The sequence below is a fragment of the Magnolia sinica genome, chromosome 12 (genome assembly GCF_029962835.1).
Source record: "Magnolia sinica isolate HGM2019 chromosome 12, MsV1, whole genome shotgun sequence".
NCBI lineage: Eukaryota > Viridiplantae > Streptophyta > Magnoliopsida > Magnoliales > Magnoliaceae > Magnolia > Magnolia sinica.
The window spans coordinates 3395847-3415382 of NC_080584.1; positions in this window are offsets into that span (position 1 = coordinate 3395847).

Sequence of the window (19536 nt, forward strand, 5' to 3'; positions counted from 1 at the left end):
CCGTGTTAGACTCGGTCCGGATTAGTCCAGGCCAGAGCTAGACTCGGATCGGGTCAGGCCAGAGCCGGACTCGGATCGGGTCAGGCATGCTGGACTTGGTATCGAGTCGGGTTGAATTCGGGTTAGCCCTAACTCGGTCTGGCTCGACTTGATTCCCAGCTCTACCCTTGACTTGCCGAGTCGGGCTTGTTCAGCCCCGACTTAATTCAGGGTCGGACGAGTCAGTCTGAGTCGCTGAGTCTTTTAACCATGGGAGGGCTAGACCAAGGTTTTAAGACTGGATGGCTCAAATAACTCGTTCGGTCCGAGTTGAGTTTTGACTTCAATAATACACTTCTAAGCTCTTTTGATATCTGGCCTACATATAGACGGTCAAGAAGAGATGCAACAATGGTCCACATTCAACTAAATGGGTCATAATATCCGTCGCCGGGATCTTCCGATCGGGGAGTGGAATTGCGAAATCAATGGTCTGGATTTCTGAATCATGGGCCTAACTTGTCAGAATTGAAAGCCCATGCATATCGAGCAAAGACGTGGGCCACGTATCATATCATGTGATGAGGGTTGTTTTTAGACTTTGGAATATTGATGATGGAATCACCTGATGAACGGTATGGATTGCAGAGAAGTGGGCCATACCTGCCGTTCTGCTCAGCCAAACATCATATAAATACCAGTGGAAGTTTTCTAAGCCCACACGCTTGTAGAGATCTGCCCATCTGCATGCAAGCGTACGTAAGTTCTGTGCACATGCACAAGATCCAAGCCGTCCATCAAATGGGTCACACTTTATCATTGCTTATCCCTGAATTGTAAATCTCTCAAGGTTGGAACTGGGCCAGATCAAAGGGTGTCCATGTCCAACAGGCGATCCAAAGGACCTGAGACCGATCTGCGAAGTACCGGCTCGGTCCAACCATGTTCTAAAAATGGAAAGGTGGGCTCGAGCGCAACATGAAAGGACTTGGTGACTCGGACCAACTCATCTGGTCTTGAGTCGAGACATGACTCACCTGAGTCGGGGGTGAAGTGGGCTGGACCTATCTCAACCCTGGCCAACTTGCAAGATCCAACTGTCAATTTCCTTTTGATCCTAACCCCTTGGTGAGTCACACTCACTGAGTTGAGAAAACTTCTTACATCTAAGATGAATTCTTTCTTGTGGTTGCTTTGGAACAATTAGGAGATTTTATGGAAGAAATATAAAGTTTTGATTATGGTGTAATATTTCACTTTGATGGTGGGACCCACTTATGGGTTTAAATGAAATGAACGGATTGGATCATGGTTTTAAGACTTGGATGAGCTCTGAGCGATTCGTTCGAGTTGACTCGGACTAGGTAGCACCTGACCCGTTCGTTACCATTAACCTGACTCGGGTCAGTCAGGTTAGTTCAGCCCTGGTTCGGAGATGACTCGGTCCGAGTCGCTGAGTCTCGTAAGAGTCAGAAGCATGTGATATGGTTTTGGTAGAAAGAACCACATGGATCCCACCGTTTAGTCGAAATATCCAAGCCATCCATCATGTGGATCTCACCGTTCAGGTGCTTCTGCAGAAAGATGAAGGTGGTCCATGCAGTAGGTGTGCCATTATGTTAGAAATGAATGGACGGATTAAGAAACTTAGGCTGATTTTTTACAACCATACGTTTGGGAAGATAATTATGGCCCACCTGACTGTCGGATTTACCTGACTCTTGGAATAGGGAATATACATAAAGATATCCTTCCTTTGGATGGCTTGGATATTGCACGTGTGTTACACACGCATAAGTGGTGGCGTATGCATTATCCGATTTGTACACGCGTGTGGGCTTAGAGGCTTGCTAAGCCCACGTGCGTGTACAAGGCGTCCCATCTGCGCGTCACCACATGTACCAACGTGGCTGGCTGTTGCAATATCCAAGCCGTCCGTTGGGTGGGCGTGACCGTATGGATGCTCCCGGCCTAAATGAGGTTGTCCAACTCATCAGGTGGACCTTGGTGTTAGGAACACCTGGGCTGCTGAGAAAACACCAAACGAGCTTTTTCAGCCATTTATTATTTTGTGAATTGTGGCCAACTTGATTAATTTCCATATCTGATTCTTTGGGTCAGGATATTAAAATAGTGGACACCCGTGATGAATGGATTGGATCTTGTGCCTATGTGCCATGGTGGCACAATAGCTGGCGTGTACATGAGCTACCTTGTCTACTGAGTAAGACCGTCGGTTGTCCTTTGACCCCAACGGTTTGGCCCACCTGATGATCCGAATGGCCTGATTTCTGTATTAGGTGATCTTCATGGTGGGCCACCGTTTGCATGGCACGGATGACCTACACAACCGTCATTTTGGCGGGAAATACCTTCTACACCATCAACTTTCCATGACCGGTACTGACCCATGCATACCCCTTGTGCACCTGTGCCAAACCACGTATTGATCTGGACCGTTCCAAAATGGGCCTCACCGTAGATTGGCCACATAAAAGCGATCTTATTAATCAGAGATCTCCCATCATCCACATGCGTTGAAATGTAGACCATTGTTTCTAGCCATCTTTGTATGGACGGCGAACCTTTTTAATCAGCAGATTTATTTATTTATTTATTTTTAAATTTTTTTTAGGTGTTTTCTCTCTTGGAGCCCATCCATCACGTGTCCTACTAGATGGACGGTCTGGATCACTAGGGACAAACCTAATAACCTTGTAATTAATAACTATCAAAATGGCAAGATGACTCCAAAATCTTAAGTGTGAAATGCAATTTTGTCTCATCTGGTGTCTCAACGGTTGGAAGTGCACCATCCAAACATATAATGGCATGTGCATCTGTCAATATAATAAAGAGAAATGATCCAGTGGACTAAAGTCTATGGAAACCTTCTCATCCACTTAATTGCATTTGGACAGGTTTGTACCTACATCACCTTTGTGGACCGTCCAAATATTTATTATAATTAATTAATATAAGAAATGCTACACTGATATCTGAGCAATATAAGTTATAGGCAATGGCATGTGCATCTGTCAATATAATAAAGAGAAATGATCCAGTGGACTAAAGTCTATAGAAACCTTCTCATCAACTTAATTGCATTTGGACAGGTTGGTACCTACATCACCTTTGTGGACCGTCCAAATATTTATTATGATTAATTAATATAAGAAATGCTACACTGATCTCTGAGCAATATGAGTTATAGGGCTCCTGGTTGCATTGGATACTTAGATGGTCCAATTCATTGATCCAAAGTGTTCATTATGTCCAACACACATTTGATGGGCCACCATCCAAACATCAACAAAAGATCTAGACCTTTGGATATTGTTGCCAGAACAGATGCCTTCAATCTGTTTTTGGGATGCTCGACCTGTCGAGGGTTTGGCTCGACCAGTCGAGGGTCCTCTCGACCGCTTGAGGCTCGGTCGACTCAAAGTCCAGCGAGCGCTGTATTTAGAGATCTGGGCAATTCGACCGGTCGAGCCTGACCGGTCGAATGGGTCCTTCGACCAGTCAAGGCCCTGGCTCGTGTTACGCCTCAAACTCGGAAAATGAGCTCACAAAATTTCCGATCGCCGAATCCGACGCCGACAACTTTCGGAGTAACCCATTCTCGGATTCCGACACTTACATGCCAGATTCCGATCCTGGGATCCTACAAAGAGGATTTTTAGTATGATTTTTTTTTTTTTTTTTTTTTAATAGAGCATAACCAAGTCACAAAATAACATCACAACATATCTACTATATCAAAAACTTTTAAGTACAATGGGGAAAGGAAAATACAAGGTGATCAAAAAGCTCCAAAATGATCAGATGCGCGCTCCTGCCTCAACGCTGCTGCTGTCCAACGACACCTGCACGCAACGGTCGTATATAAGCTAACAAAAGCTTAGAGGGTGGTGTAAGTGTGTGTGCAAGGCAAGCGCCAAGTGTGCAATATCAGAGTAATGCAGAAATATGCGGTAAGTCCATGAATGCTATCAGCTGTACCAAAGCTATGTAATGCAAGGCATGAATGCTATCGACCATACTAAGGCCATGTGATGCGAGGCCTATGTAGCCAAATGTCATATGCGAGATGCAAAGCAAGCGTGCCGGTACTCATCAAGTACACATATCAGTACGGTTCCCCTCTGGATATCACCGGGGTCTAATACACCTTACACTGACTGCCTCCTCCCTAGCTGCATAGTCAAGCAAGTGGAAGAGACTACATTGTCCGCCTGACTAGTAGTCTGCCAATACCTACCCAACTCGTCGATAGCGGACTCATTTGCGAGCTGGTCAAACTCAGCCTAGCTTATAGCCCCCTCACTCAGGCGGATAAGGCCACACCCCCTTCCAACCGACCACGACACAATGGGAGACGCGACCTACTGGTATTCGGCACTCAGACGCTCGTGTATCTACTCGGTGTAGATGTTGGAGCATCTCCGTACCAAAAAGGTTCTGGGATTTTCACTCAAGGACATCCTAAGTGCCCACAATACTAGAACCAATATTTTCGGTATCCGATACGACCATCCACGATGTGCCTGTGGAGGCCACGGTCCTGATGTCGCTAGGGCGTGCAGTGAATCACGACACACAATGCAAAATGCATGAGTCAAACTGTCAGTCATGTAGCAATCTCTCACGTACCACGCGCTCATATGGGGCACTCCGTTTCATAAGGAGTCCCGTAAATGTCTCAGCCCAACGACTTATGCCATGATCAAACATTCCTCACATCAAGCATACATATGATGTGTATGGGCATGAGTCATGGAGATATACTAATCATGTTACAAAGTGGTGAATTATCCTTACAATGCAGATGAGCGTAGACGGCCTACACACAACAAGTACGACCTATCAATGGGCCCTAGGGAGAGTTATAATGCGGACTTTTAACCAACACTATACTTGCAATGTGGAAGTCAAATCAACATTGCTCCCAAGGCATAGCCTGCCACAAACCATAGAGAAATCACGCATTACAATGGACCCTAAGGACAACCCATCGGGCCTCAACCCATGGGCCTTAGATACATCAAATGGGCCGTATCACATGGGCCTTACATTCATCAAATGGGCCGCATTAATAGGCCTCACCAATGGGCCTTATGTTCATTGCAATGGGCTATAACCCATGTGCCTTAGAATACATTAAAATGGGCCTAATCACATGGGCTTTATGTACATTAGATGGGCTACACCAATTGGGCCCCATGTCTATACTCAAGTGGGCCCCAACAACGGGTCATAATACGTCAAGATGAGCTTAATCCTATGGCCTTATATATATACCAAGGTGGGGTCCACTTGGAATATAGATCTGTCTTATTTTTAGTCTCAAGTCTGTAAAATGAGCTTTCAAAATGGTTAGACAATTTGGATGCAACACAAGCATCATGGTGGGGGTCCACATGAAGGCCCACCATCATGTATATACTATATATAATATATATACATATACAATATTGTATATAATATTATATATATATACACACACACACGCGCGCGCGCGCGTGTGCACACATGCGCGCGCACACACATGCACACGCACACGCACACACGCGCGCGCGCACACACACACCATCCCCTGGATAGACGGTGTGAATGAAACCCATACATCACTATGGGTCCCACGTGGGGCCCATTATTATGTTTACTAGCCATCCAATCCGTTGAGAAGGTCATACGGACCTGGAATGAAGAGGAAAACAAATTTCATCTTGATCCAACACTTCTGTGGCCCAGAAAATGAGTTTCAAGGGCAGACGTTCAATCCCACTGTTTCCCGTGATGTGGGCTACCTGAGTTTCAGATCGGGCCGATTTTTGGAGGGAGCCCACTTCAAGCAGGGGCCCGCCTAATGAAAGGATTGAATGACAAATATACACCATGGTGGGGCCCACGGCTAGGGCCGTGGGTCTGCTCTCGTCCACTCGCCCAACAACAGCAGGCGCTGCCTGTGTCTCTGACAGCAGCAGCGTCTGCTGCATGTAATATATATATATATATATTTGAAACCGAGTATTTCTGCGGTTTTTCGTATATGGGACCCGCATCAACTGAATCTAGCCCATCCATTGCTCTCTATGGCTCAAGACCGTTCCAACGAGTCCAATATCCGATGTTTTTCGGTGCATAAAAATTGTCGGGGTTACTTTCAACGGTAAAAACCAATGTTTTACATGCTATGACCCGCAAGAAGATCGGATGGACTTCATTTTTCGGCTCAACACCTAAAATGAGTTGGTAAATAGTATGGATGGCATGGATTGAACTCATACATCAATATGGAGCTTACACAAGTGGCCCACCAATAAGCTTTGGAAAAGCTAATATTTGTGCTTTCCCAATTCACGTCGAGAGATGCTGGACTCTCTTTTTCTCTTCCTTTTTTTCGTTTGGGCCTACAAATAAAGTTAAGGTGGGCCCTGCTTAGGTGGGCCACCACATGGCTACACATATAAAGTGGGCCCCCACTTATGGATCACTTGGATAAAATGCATGCCTTATCGTGGGGTCCATCCGGGTGGGCCATACGGCCACATCATCACACACAAAACTAAAATAAAAAGAGAGGAGAGAGAAATAGAGTGGGACGCGTGTGATGGAGGGACCTCGACACTATGGGCCCTCTTAGCATTCAATCATACATCAAGTGGGTCCCAATACATGTGGGCCCACTAAAACAAAAATCAATGGTGGAGATCCTTTTTTCACCAAATGTAAGGTCTAAATGACCTCTTTTCATGTAAGGAAAGTAAATATCATGATGGGGGTCCATGGAGAATGACCCCATCATGGAGTGATCATGATAATCAAGGTGGGCCATCGGCCACACCTAGGGTCCAAAGTGAGATCCATACCATCAATCGGTAGGCCTCACTTGGCCCATCATCAAAAACATGAAAAATCTATCCTAACAAGCACCCACCGTCGATCTTCTTGGTCCGTTGGAAAGCCGATCTCCTTGTGCTTCACTTTGATGGAGGGAGATGAGAAGTGGATGGCTTGGATGAAGGATCTTTGGGATAGGAAGTGGGCCACCAAATCACATTTTTCTCTCCATGGGAAGGCTTGGACGTGGGATTTTCCTTGCTTGGGAATGTGGGTTTGAGAAATGAGAGAGAGAGAGAGTTGTAAAGAAAGAGAGAGTAGCTTAGGTAGGCCATGATTACTTGTAAGAGAGGGTGGCTATCAATAAATGCTTGTAAGAAGGCTAGGGGGTAGGGTGACTATAGCTAGGGTAGGGTGGCTATAGCTAAGGTAGGGTGGCTAAGGCTAGAGTAGGGTGGCTATAGCTAGGGTAGGGTGGCTAAGGTTAGGGTAGGGTGGGTATAGCTAGGGTGATGTCATCCATCACCCTCATGATTATGTAGAGATTGGTGCCACATGGGATGGGTGGGTTCCGCAATATGCGGTCTACGACCATTATAATGCACGGTCCACATCTTATGATCTAAGCGTCGGGTTGGTGCACGAGACGCGACGTTGGAACAGCGGCGACGGTGCGATCGTAATGGTACAGGTCTCGGGTTAAGCTGACTCAACTACAGGATATGGCTTAGGATCGCGCGCAAACGTCGATGATAGGTCGCAGGTTGTCGAAATTCGACGGGAAGGATCGCGGCAGTCGACGGAACAATACGGACTAGGATACGGGTCTTACAGCTCTACTAGTCGAGGGTTACACAGATTCTGCGCGGACTGCATAAATTTGAGGCTGTTTCCGGACTTTTTCAAAAGAGGTGCGTAAGTGGAGTTTCTTAAACTATAAATAAGGGTCCCTATGGCTATTTTAAAGTATTCTAAGGCTTTCTAAAAAGGTTTTTGGGTTATTAAAAGATGTAGCAAGGGTGAGATTCGAGATTGTTCGAATCGGGTAAGTCCTCTCTCTTTGTAATTTCTATTTCATAATAGATTTTTGTTGCTTTGTGCCGTAGTTTTTTTTTTCGAAAAGATTTTCCACGTTAAATCTTTGTGTTCTCTTGTGATTGCTTGTTGCTCTTGGATTGCTATCCTAGATCTAGATCTGTTTGATTTCGCAGCACAAATCCCCAACATGTGGTATCAAATCAATCGTTGGGGCATAGATCTAAATCTACAAGATTAGTAATAATGAGAAACGACAAGTTTAATATTGAGAAGTACTTAGACAAAAATAATTTTGAGTTATGAAAGGTTAAGACGATTAGCCTATTAACCAAGCAAGGTGAGATTAAGGCTCTTGAGGAGTGAAAATCTACCATGAAAGATGACGAATGGGAAAACCTTGATAGTAATGCTTTAGCCTCTATTTGTTTATGTCTCATGGATGAGGTTCTCTATAATGTTTTGAGGGAGAAAACTGCGGCTAGTTTGTGGGCGAAGTTAAAGAACATCTATGCATAAAAGTCCTTTGAAAATCGCCTACGCTTGAAGCTACAATGTTATACCTTCAAGGTGGCAGAGGGTGGAGATCTAGAAGCCCACACCAGCAACTTTAATAAATCGATGTGTAAATGACTGGATATGGAGGAAGCGGTCAAAGATGAGGAATATGCATGTATATTGTTGAGTTTTTTTCCTACATTATATGAGTCATTCAGGGATACGATGTATACCACAAATAAAACCCTAAGTGTTGACACCGTTATCTCAACCCTTCAAGGAAAGGGTATGAGAAAGCTAAATAGCAACATGGGGGCATCTTCCAATGCACTGATTATGAAAGACAGATATTCTGAGCAAGGTATAGGATTTTCAAGGCCTATATCCAAATCTAAGGGCAATGAAAATGAAAAATTAAAGTGTTGGAACTGTGTGTTGTCTGGACACATGAAGAAGGATTGTAGAAATCTTAAAGCGAAGAAAGAAAATTCAACGGCTTCTTCCAAGGAGGCCGATGATGTCATATCTAATGAAGAAACAAGTGGTGGTGATATTCTGTCTGTTTCCATGATTGGTCACATACACGGCAATTATAAAGACGAGTAGATACTTGACACAAGGGCATCATATCACATGACTCCTCATTGGAGTTGGTTCACCAGTTACAAGGAATACGATGGTGGGCATGTTTTTATGGGCAATGACAATGCCTATAATGTTGTGGCTATTGGTACGGTGAGCATCAAGATGTTTGATGAGATGGAGCGTACCCTGACTAATGTCAGGCATGTTCCTGATATGAAGAAAAGTCTGATTTCTCTGGGTGCACTCGAGGCTATAGGAGTGCAAGTTCACCGGTATTGATGGTGTCCTTAAAGTTTCAAAAGGAGCACTGTGGTTATGAAAGCACAAAGGTATGAAAACCTTTACAAGTTGATTGAGAGCACTTCAACAGGTAGAGCAGAAGCAGCTATTGCAGACTCCACGTCTCTACGTATGTGACATGCTCGTCTGGGCCACATGAGCGAGCGGAGTATGAAGGTACTTTCTGATCGATGTTTGATTTCAGCTTTTAAAAATTCTGATTTAAATATATGTGAACATTGTATATTGTAACACCCCGTACCTTTGATACTTGGGTGTTACCTTTTAAACCCACAATTATTTAAACTCGAGACCCGTCAACCTAATAACTTAACACGCACATGGCAAGATTTTCCAAGCAACATTGAGACAATCCGCCACAACTTTGGAGACTCAGCTTACACTCCACTTCGATCAAAGAGGTAAGCAGGATTGAATCATGTAAGCTCAATCAATTTCTAAGACATATGTGTTAGCGGTACTCTAAAAAGTCAATCCACAAAAGTCAAAGGGCAACCAATGAAGTATCCCTGTGTCTCAAACATGCATTTAACCATTGAAAACAAATATTGAACCTATTTAACCAACAGATCGCATCATGCGGGCCAAATACGACCCAAAAAGGTATATAATGGCCCATCTGAGCCTCACAATGCACCCCAAAACAGGACCAGGGCCCCTATATCGGGACTCCTAAATGAATGGCCGGTGTGGATTTATCACGAACATTACGTCAGACCCCCAGATAAGGTGCATGTGCACCTTGGGCTGTTGTGCACGGTTTGCACTGGACGTCCATTTCTGGCCAAAGAGCGTTTGACCGAACCAAAATACAAAGATTTCTCAAATAGTTCCCGCCAACGCATTGTTTGAAAAACGTGGCCTTTGAGCCTCAAAGTGGCCCACCCTGGACACTTTCCGGGTGATCCAAACCGTCCATTTTGTTGGTAGGGTCCACCCGAACAAAACCATATTAGGGTAAGGTCCCTGCAGAGGAACGAAGGAAATAGCTTTCAGCCGTCCATTTTCGGCACATACAGCTGGATCTTTAGAGGACGGACGCATTGCGGGCGTGAAGGGCAAGGCAGCGTCAGTTTACCCGGAGGATCACCGACGTGCACCGCCAGTCAAAGAGAATTCTCTCTCTCTCGAGCCATAAACTCCCAGACATGGATGAAACGCGGAAACAGAGCTTTCGATTTCTAGAAAGCGGCGTCTGGCGCCGGCGGCCGTCGCTTGGGGATGGGCAGAGCCAATCACAGCCTTTGGATCTCCATCTCCTTGCCTATAAAGGGGGACGTTGGTGCCCTCAGAATCCACACCCAAGGAAGGAAGGAAGAGAGGAGAGAAAACTGAGAGAGGAAGGAGGCAGAGAAGGGAGGTGAGCTCAGCTCGCACTGTCCCCACTCAGTCCGTGAGAACGGGCCGAGCTGAGTCAGTGTAAGTCTGCAGCCACACCACTCCTGTGGAAAGAGAGAGAAGAGAGAGAAGAAGGAGTAGGAGCGGTGGGTGCGTACAAGTCAGCCCAAGTTCGGACCCAACTGTGGAAGGTAGAACCCTTCCCTCCATTTTTTGTTAAAAAGAAACTCTAGAAAACCTACACTAAGCTCCATTACACCTCACCTTGGCTGAAAAACACCAGCAGCAGGGACTGTGAATATGGCCAAGGACAGGCTCTCTTTTGAAGATGAATTCAGGCGCTGTTTTAAGGCCCAACGTGGCCTGAGTTTCAGGCCCTGCTTGAGGCCAAATAACGTCATGCAAATAGCCCCAGCTAGGGGCTGGAACCCCGTCCAGAACCAGCCCACAAACAGCCTTGCTTGAGCTGCAACGAGCGGACTGACAGCAGTCCAGAAATCCGAGTGGAAACGCCTCGTTTCGGGCTGTTTTCTTGGCTGAAAGAAATGGCAGCCAACGTGCCTTGTTGAACACTGAGATGGGTCGAAGAAAACTGCCTGGAAGAAGGCTGTGTTGAGCCGAAGATCGGGCTGGAAATGGCCTCCATAACAGCCGGGCTGCGCACGCTAACAGTGGAATGTGGGGCAGTCTTTGGGCCTCACCAAAGTTCAGCTGGGCCTTGCCAAATGCAGATGGGCCTCACCAAAAATCTGACAGTATGCACTGACTGGTGGGCCACACCGTCTCAAGCTGATGGGCCGTGCCAGGTTCAAACTACATGGACCCAACATGACAGCGTGTGTGACCCCACTTTGATGGTGTAGCTCGACCAGGACCGTCCATCCATTTCCTCAGGCCCTGAACGTTTGAAAAAAATATATAATAAATATATATTAAGATATACACACATGCACCTGTACGTAATTTATAAAATATTATAATATATAAAGCATCTCTGATATGTGCAGCACGGGGTACGTGGATTTATCCAAACCGTCCATCCATTTCAAACAGCACATGGACTCCCCCTTGTTTCATCCTGGCCGTCCATAAACGGACAAGCAGTGCTGGACGGCTACATGTGTTGTAGAAAGGTAATGATAGGCCCATGTGGGACCCACGTGAGATGACACCAGGTGCATATGGATATAATATTTACACACATGAAGAATGGGTCCCACCGTCCCAGGGATGGATGGCGTGGATGTAACATATATATACATACATATATATGTATATACATATGTATATATATACATATGTATATATATACATATGTATATATATATATATATATATATATATAAACAGTATATACATGTGGTGGGCCATTGATGTAAGCACATCTGCACCGTCCCTCTGGACGGTGCTTGTGAAACCCACCAAGTGCATATGTTGTATCCAGACCGTCCAAGATCTGGACATAGCCACCTTAATGCATTATTTATCCACTCCGTCCACCTGCCATGGGCCTGATCTGGGGATTGCACCCAAACCATCTACTTTCAGCCCCACCTTAATGTGTACTGACCGTCCATCAATGGACTCCAACGCTGGGCGCGAACGCCTGGGTCCATAGCTCAATTGGCAGACTGAATGGAGATACCTCGTTTCAACGCTGGAGGTCTTGGTACCGATCCCTAGTAGGGGTGGCTAACTGAGAAACGGTTTGGCCACTCTTCGGCGCTCTGTGGACCTCACCCTGATGGTGGTCTCTTATCCAAGCCATCCAACCATCTGGTGGATTTGTCCTAAAGGCTGAGGAGAAAATAAGACGGACCCGCCCTACCTAGTAGGCCACACTGCCATACACAGTGGTGAGTTAAACACCCTCTATTGAAACCCTTTTGAGCACCAGGGTCCTGGAATAGTAGGGCATCTGTCTGACCTCTTAAAACAGGTCCTGATGACCCTACGAGCAGCTTGATAGAAAAGAAAACCCTGTGATGGGCCCCGTGGAAACTCCAACAGTAGAAATCATGGCCTATTGATATGGCCAGATAACCTTTTCGGCCAGAAATCAATCCCTTAAATATAGCTAAGGGTGTAGGTGGGCATCCCATGCATGAGGCTCACCTGATGCATGTGAGGTCCATATGGAAGGACCTGTCCAAACCACTGGTAAGGATGAGCTTGAAGCCCTATTGGACCACCTGACTAAATAAATACATGGTGGGCCTAACACAAGCCTAAACATTCCTTTGAACTTTTTGTACAAAGCCATAGCAATTCCTGACAAATGCAAGCTATAATTTTTAGAAGAATCTTTGAGTGACCCTAGGCAACAAGGAAACTCAGACCAAGTTCGTGAATCCTACCATATAGGTGATGACTTTTCCCTTAGGCTTTACAATTTTAAATTAGCTAAACCTAGTTTGCACTAGATTACCATCATTGTGATACTTGCTTTCACTATATGATAGGCTCACATGCTAGATAATCCTTGAACAAATATCACTATTCACATGATTTGGTAATATATCCTCAATGGTTATTAACTCATGATGCTTCCTTATATGCCTTATTTGAAGTCATATATTGTCACATGTTAAAATGATTTGCCTCTGTACATAACTTTTTGATACTACACATGGATGATTCCATGATTGTATGCAAGCCACACTTGGGATGTAATTAGACAAAATGTGTGGGAAATATGAACCTTGAACTGGTGTCATTTTGATCAAGGCATCCTATTAAAACATCCCAAAGTGGAGGACCTCATGAGCCGGAGATGGTAGTAATAGGACACTATGCTCTAGTTGTCGGCTTACGCTGGGTGACAAACCCCCCATAGTGACCATTGAGTTACTTAATTTGCTGATTGTAATTGGATTAATAACGGCTGGCTAATCATGCATTCATAGCATATTGGCGATGACGGATGACTATTCTGTATGCTATAACATATACCCTAGAGTTGTTGAAGTATCATTTCACTAGCTCCCAGACTATCGACTATCGACCCCTGTCCGACTGGATGATCATTCCCAGGTCGATGATTGCATGGGTGACGAGCCCAAGTTCGGTTGGATGTGCATCCCTAGGCCGTTGTGCATTCATGCATCCATACATCTAATAAGACTGTATATTGCTTGTTTTGGATTACTGCTTGTTTTCCTTTTAACTATGTTTGCTAAGGCGACGATGTGTAATCTTGAGGGAAATTCACACTAAGCTGGCCACTTATCCATTAACTATCCAACCGTAAAGAGAATGCAAGGATGGATGTAGAGGGTGTTGGTGCCAGCCTTGTTGATGCCACCATGGAGCCCGAGGAGGAGTATTATGAGGACGAGTCGCATCAAGAAGCAACGGCGTATTTTGGAGTTAATCAGTAGTTGATACTTTAATTTCAGTAGTTTAATATTTTAGAAACTTATGAGAATTTTTGTAACTAAGACCCCCAGCTAGGCGGGTCGGATATTTGGGTTCACATGATTTTTATATATATATATATATATATATATATATATATATATATATATATATATCTTTTTGCTACCCTGGCTTATATGAGTGCAATGATTTGAGTATTATTATTGGAATTATATTTTTTTTACATGTCTTTTTAGATGTTGAGGCGTTACATATATGGTAAACAATTTAGATTCTTTTTTAAATCTGGAAAACATGTATGTAAGGGAGTACTCGATTATGTGCACTCTGACGTATGGGGGCCATCGCTAGAGATTTTCGTTGGAGGGTTGTCATGGTTTGTTTCATTCATTAATGACTACTTCAGGAAAGTTTGGGTTTACTATATGAAACGTAAATTCGAAGTTTTCACCATATTTAAATAATGGAAGGCAATGATGGAAAAACAGTCAAGGCGAAAAATAAAGGTTTTAAGGACTAACAATGGTGGAGAATTTACTTTCACTGAGTTTAATGATTATTGCAAGGATGAAGGGATCATCAGGCACAATACAGTGCGTCACAAGCCCGAGTAAAATGGTGTGGCTAAGCGAATGAATTGGACTCTCCTGGAGAGGGCTAAATGGATGTTAAGTAATGCTGTGTTTGGTAAGGACCTATGGACAAAGGCCGTTAACACGACTTGTTATTTTATGAACCAGTTTCCTTCAATGACAATTGAATGTAAAATCCCAGAGGAAGTATGGGGTGGTCAGAAAATGAACTACTCAGATTTGCGCATATTCGGTTATGAGGCTTACTCTCATATACCGTCAGTTGAGAGAGATAAGCTAAACCATAGAGTCAAAAAATATATATTTTTTTGCTATGATATTGGTGTGAAAGGTTACACTCGATAAGGTCACACGCAAGGTCATCACTAGCCGTGACATCAGATTCGATGAAAGCTCTCTATTCCGCAAGAATGATCAAGAGGAGCAAGAGGAACCAGAAGGTTGATCATAGACATCCATATTGACGCAAATGATACTCAGGCAGAGATAGATGCGCAGACAGAGGTGCAAGATCAGGTGGAGCAGCCACCCGTGACAAGAAGTCCACCACGTGATCGCAGGTTATTGTAAGATACAGGGACGACTCTAATATTATATATGCCCTCATTACGGATGAGAGAGACCCGTCTACTATTCAGGAGGCTCTTAATGAGCCTGATGTAGAAAAGTGGAAGATAGCTATGGATAATAAGATGAACTTGTTGCATAAAAATCACACATGAGAGCTGGTGGAGCTTCTTGTGGGCCGAAAAGCGATCGAATGCAAGTAATTATTTAAAAAGAAACAGGATGATATAAAGCAAGGTTGGTAGTGAAGGGTTATGCTCAGAAAGAAGGAATCGACTTCACAGAGATATTTACGACAGTGGTTAAATATGTATCTATCAGATTCGTATTGGCACTGGTTGCCCAATACATTCTCGAGTTGAAACAGATGGATGTTAAGATTGCATTCCTGCACGGGGAATTGGAAGAGCAAGTCTACTTGAGACAAATAGAGGATTACGAAGTTAAAGGGGCAGAGAAAAAAGATTTACAGGTTAATGAGGCTATTGTATGGCCTAAAACAGTCGCTTAGGCAGTGGTATAAGAAATTTGATTCTTTCATGTTGAGTCAGAAATTTACTCGAAGTGAATACGATCATTGTGTCTATTACAAGACACTGAGTTATGAAAAATTTATCATCCTAGTATTGTATGTTGATGATATGTTGATCTCCCGTCATGATATGTTTGAAATCAACGTACAGAAGACTCAATTATCAGGGACATTAGAGATGAAAGATCTGGGGGCTGTAAAGAGGGTTCTCGGTATAGATATTCATAGAGACAGGAAGAAGAACAGACTTTAGTTATCACAGGTAGAATACTTTTAAAAGGTGTTAATCAAGTATGGGATGGACCAAACAAAGCCAGTAAGCGTTCCCCACGCGGCTCACTTCAAGTTTTCCTCATAAAAATGTCCTAAATCAAATGAGAAAAAGCAGGTTATGTCTGCCTTATTCAAATGCAATTGGCAGTTTAATGTATGTCATGGTTTGTACGAGATCAGATATTTCATAGGCAGTCGGTGTTGTGAGCAAATACATGTCAAACTTTGGGAAACGGCGAAATGACTACTTCGATACATTTGAGGTACGAAAAATTACGTCCTAACTTTTGAGAAGACATGGACAAAGTTGGTAGGGTATGTGGATTCCAACTATGCAGACAGTGTGGATTCCAGGAAGTCTACTTCAGGATATTCGTTTGTACTAGTGGGTGGAGTAATCAGTTGGATGTCGAAGCTTTAGTTAATGGTGACTCTTTCCACAATCGAAGCAAAATATATGACAGTGACAGAAGCATTTAAAGAAGGTGTTTGACTCAGAGGCATGATAAATCAGATGGGACTTTAGTAGAAGACCGTTCCGGTTAACTGTGATAGAAAGAGTGCTATCAATTTGGCTAAAAATTCTGTTTATCACTCACATACTAAACACATTGATGTTCATCACCACTTGATCCAACAGGTGCTTGATGAAGGAGGCAAACACTGGAGAAGATTCACACCAGCATGAATCCAGCAGACATGTTCACCAAGGTCATTCTTACAGAGAAGTTCAAGTTCTGTACAACTTCTCTGGGCTTGGAGATGGCATAAAAGAAGGACGGAGTATGCACGGGAAGCGTTGATTGAAGTTATGATGTGATACAGAGATAAGAGAAGAGGTCAAGAAGCTACACGGTTAAAGATTGAAGACATGGTGGAGATTATTGTCAGAACAGATGCCTTCAATCTGTTTTTGGGATGCTCGACTGGTCAAGGGTCCTCTCGACTGGTCAAGGCTCGCTCGACTCGAAGTCCAGCAAGCGCTGTATTTGGAGATTCGGGCCACTTGACCAATCGAGGGTCAGGCTTAACTGGTCGAAGGGGTCCTCCCACCAGTCGAGGCCTTAGCTCAACCAGTCGAGGCCCTAGCTCGATTAGTCAAGGGTTATGTAGATTCTGCGCTGACTGTGTAAATTTGAGGCGGTTTTCAGACTTTTCCAAAGGAGGTGCGTAAGTGAAGTTTCCTAAACTATAAATAGGGGTCTGTAGAGCTATTCTAAAGTATTCTAAGGCTTTCTAAAAGGGTTTTAGGGTTATCAAAGGGTGTGCAAGGGTGAGATTCGAGATTGTTTGAAGTGGGTAAGTCTTCTCTCTTTATAATTTCTATTTCATAGTGGATTTCTATCACTTTGTGCCGTGGTTTTTTTCCGAAAGAATTTTTCATGTTAAATCTTTGTATTCTCTTGTGATTGCTTGTTGCTCTTGGATTGCTATCCTAAATCTAGATCTGTATGATTCCACAACACAAATCCCCAACAGATATTGCACTTAAACACCCAGAGGGAATGCCTAAAAAATATGGATGAAGCTAGTAAGAAAAGACTTGATAATCCATAGTTTAATTGAAAAAAAAATGATTCATGTAGTGGACCTAAGTAATCTGGGGTAAAGCTTAGATGATGACAAGGAATCAATAATATATATAGATTTTTACTAAATAATTATTTGGGATCAATTGAAATTTAGAGGAAATGCTTTTCAAAAAGGAAATTATCAAAATGCTCTCGTTTATTTTTCTTTAAAATTTAATCAATTAAGAAATATTTTGAGGCCAATAAGGTATGTGTTTAAGATCTAACCCACCCAACACACGCACCACACTATGATGATCGCATCTGCTAAAAATTTGGCTGACAAAATCATTAGTGGGCTTCACATGAATTTAGATGTTTTTGAATTGCCCATATGATATTTATGGTTAGACCCACCTTATGATTAGCATAGACATATTTTTTATTTGTATGAAATGGTGGACGTGCATCTATTGGATATACTGGATGTCAGATACATACCATGCTGGACCCATATTGATTCTCTATTAATTACATTTTAAGAAAATATAAGAGTGCATTTAGATAATTACCCCTCTAAAGAAGAAATACTGGGAAAATCAATATCTACAGACATCTCTTACTAAAATCAGAATTTCTAAAGAATTTTATAGTAAAAAATTCTTAGGCTTTGTTTAGAAACCATGGACTCTATGCCAAACCGTGGAAAAAGAAAAAGGGCTTCATTTGATTGGATGATATATGTTGTTTGGATAACAAAGAAAAATGATGAATTCCACCATTGTTATAACACTCTTTATATAATTTGAATTTTTGGCATAAGAAATCACATAATGTAACAGGAGAATGAGATTTTCAATTTAAATATTCCAAACCAGAACTTAAAATTAAATTCATAGTTCAGAAAATCTTCATTAGATAATAACTGCTTTTTCTATCAAATTTCTTGAATTTTGTGTATTCTAACAAGCCGCCCTCGGGCCTGTCTGAAATCACGAAACCTATGAAAAGGAAAATAAATTTTCTTGATCTTACATTTTTTTGGCTATTTGATTTGCAAAGGAAAATTAATTCCTTATAATCGTCAATGGATCTTTCTAATTTTTTTTCTCACGAATTTCACATGAGTTTTTCTTTTAGATCAAACATGTTTTAAGGAATAAATTATTTTGCTTTGAGGTTGAAAATCATAACTGCCTTTTCTTTTCTATTTTACAATAGCCCATGATTTAAAATGGCCATTTTATTTGAGTTAAAATTACAATAATATACCAATAAAAATACAACCATATATAGTTACATTTTTAGAGAAGTGGATTGTGTGAGTAACTCAGCATGCTTATGTACGAGTTAAGTTTATGGGGCCCATTGTGATTTATGTATTTTATACACTCTGTTCATCCATTTTAAGATGATTTTGGGGCTTGAGCCAAAAAATACAGCATATCAAAGCTCAAGCGAACTACACAGTAGGAAACAGTGTGAATTAAACGTCTATCATTGAAAAATTCTTAGGGCCATAAAAGTTTTGGATCAAGCTGATATTTGTGTTTTCCCTTCATCCATGTCTGTGTGATCTTATGAACAAGTTGGATGACAAATAAACATTATTGTGTGCCGTGAGAAGCTTTCAACGATGGAAATCATTATTCCCACTATTTTATGTGGTGTGGTGTACTTGAGCTTTGGATATGCTTCTATTTTAGAGTCTAACCCCTAAAATGAGCTAGAAAAATGGATAAACCACATACATTCATGGTGGGCCCAACAGAGTTTACACAGTGCATAATCCAAATTTTAATTTTAGCCATTTCATTGCTAAAATTTCTAAATCTTATTTAATATTAATGTGTCTATGGACGCTGGGATCCTAGGCCAGAATCGATTTAAAGCAGCTTTCTCCACAGGTTGCCTCTTTTAAGGGCTTTGTGTTGTGATTGATTGGATTTATTTGACCAAAGTCGCCACTAATTAATTTCTTTATCTTTATATATAGTTGGATAGACCTTATAGAAAAGTTAGGGTAATGATTCGAAGATTTATTGCCATACGATGTCTCTTTGGTTCTGCGATTAGAGATTTTGAGTAAGGGACCGTGGTT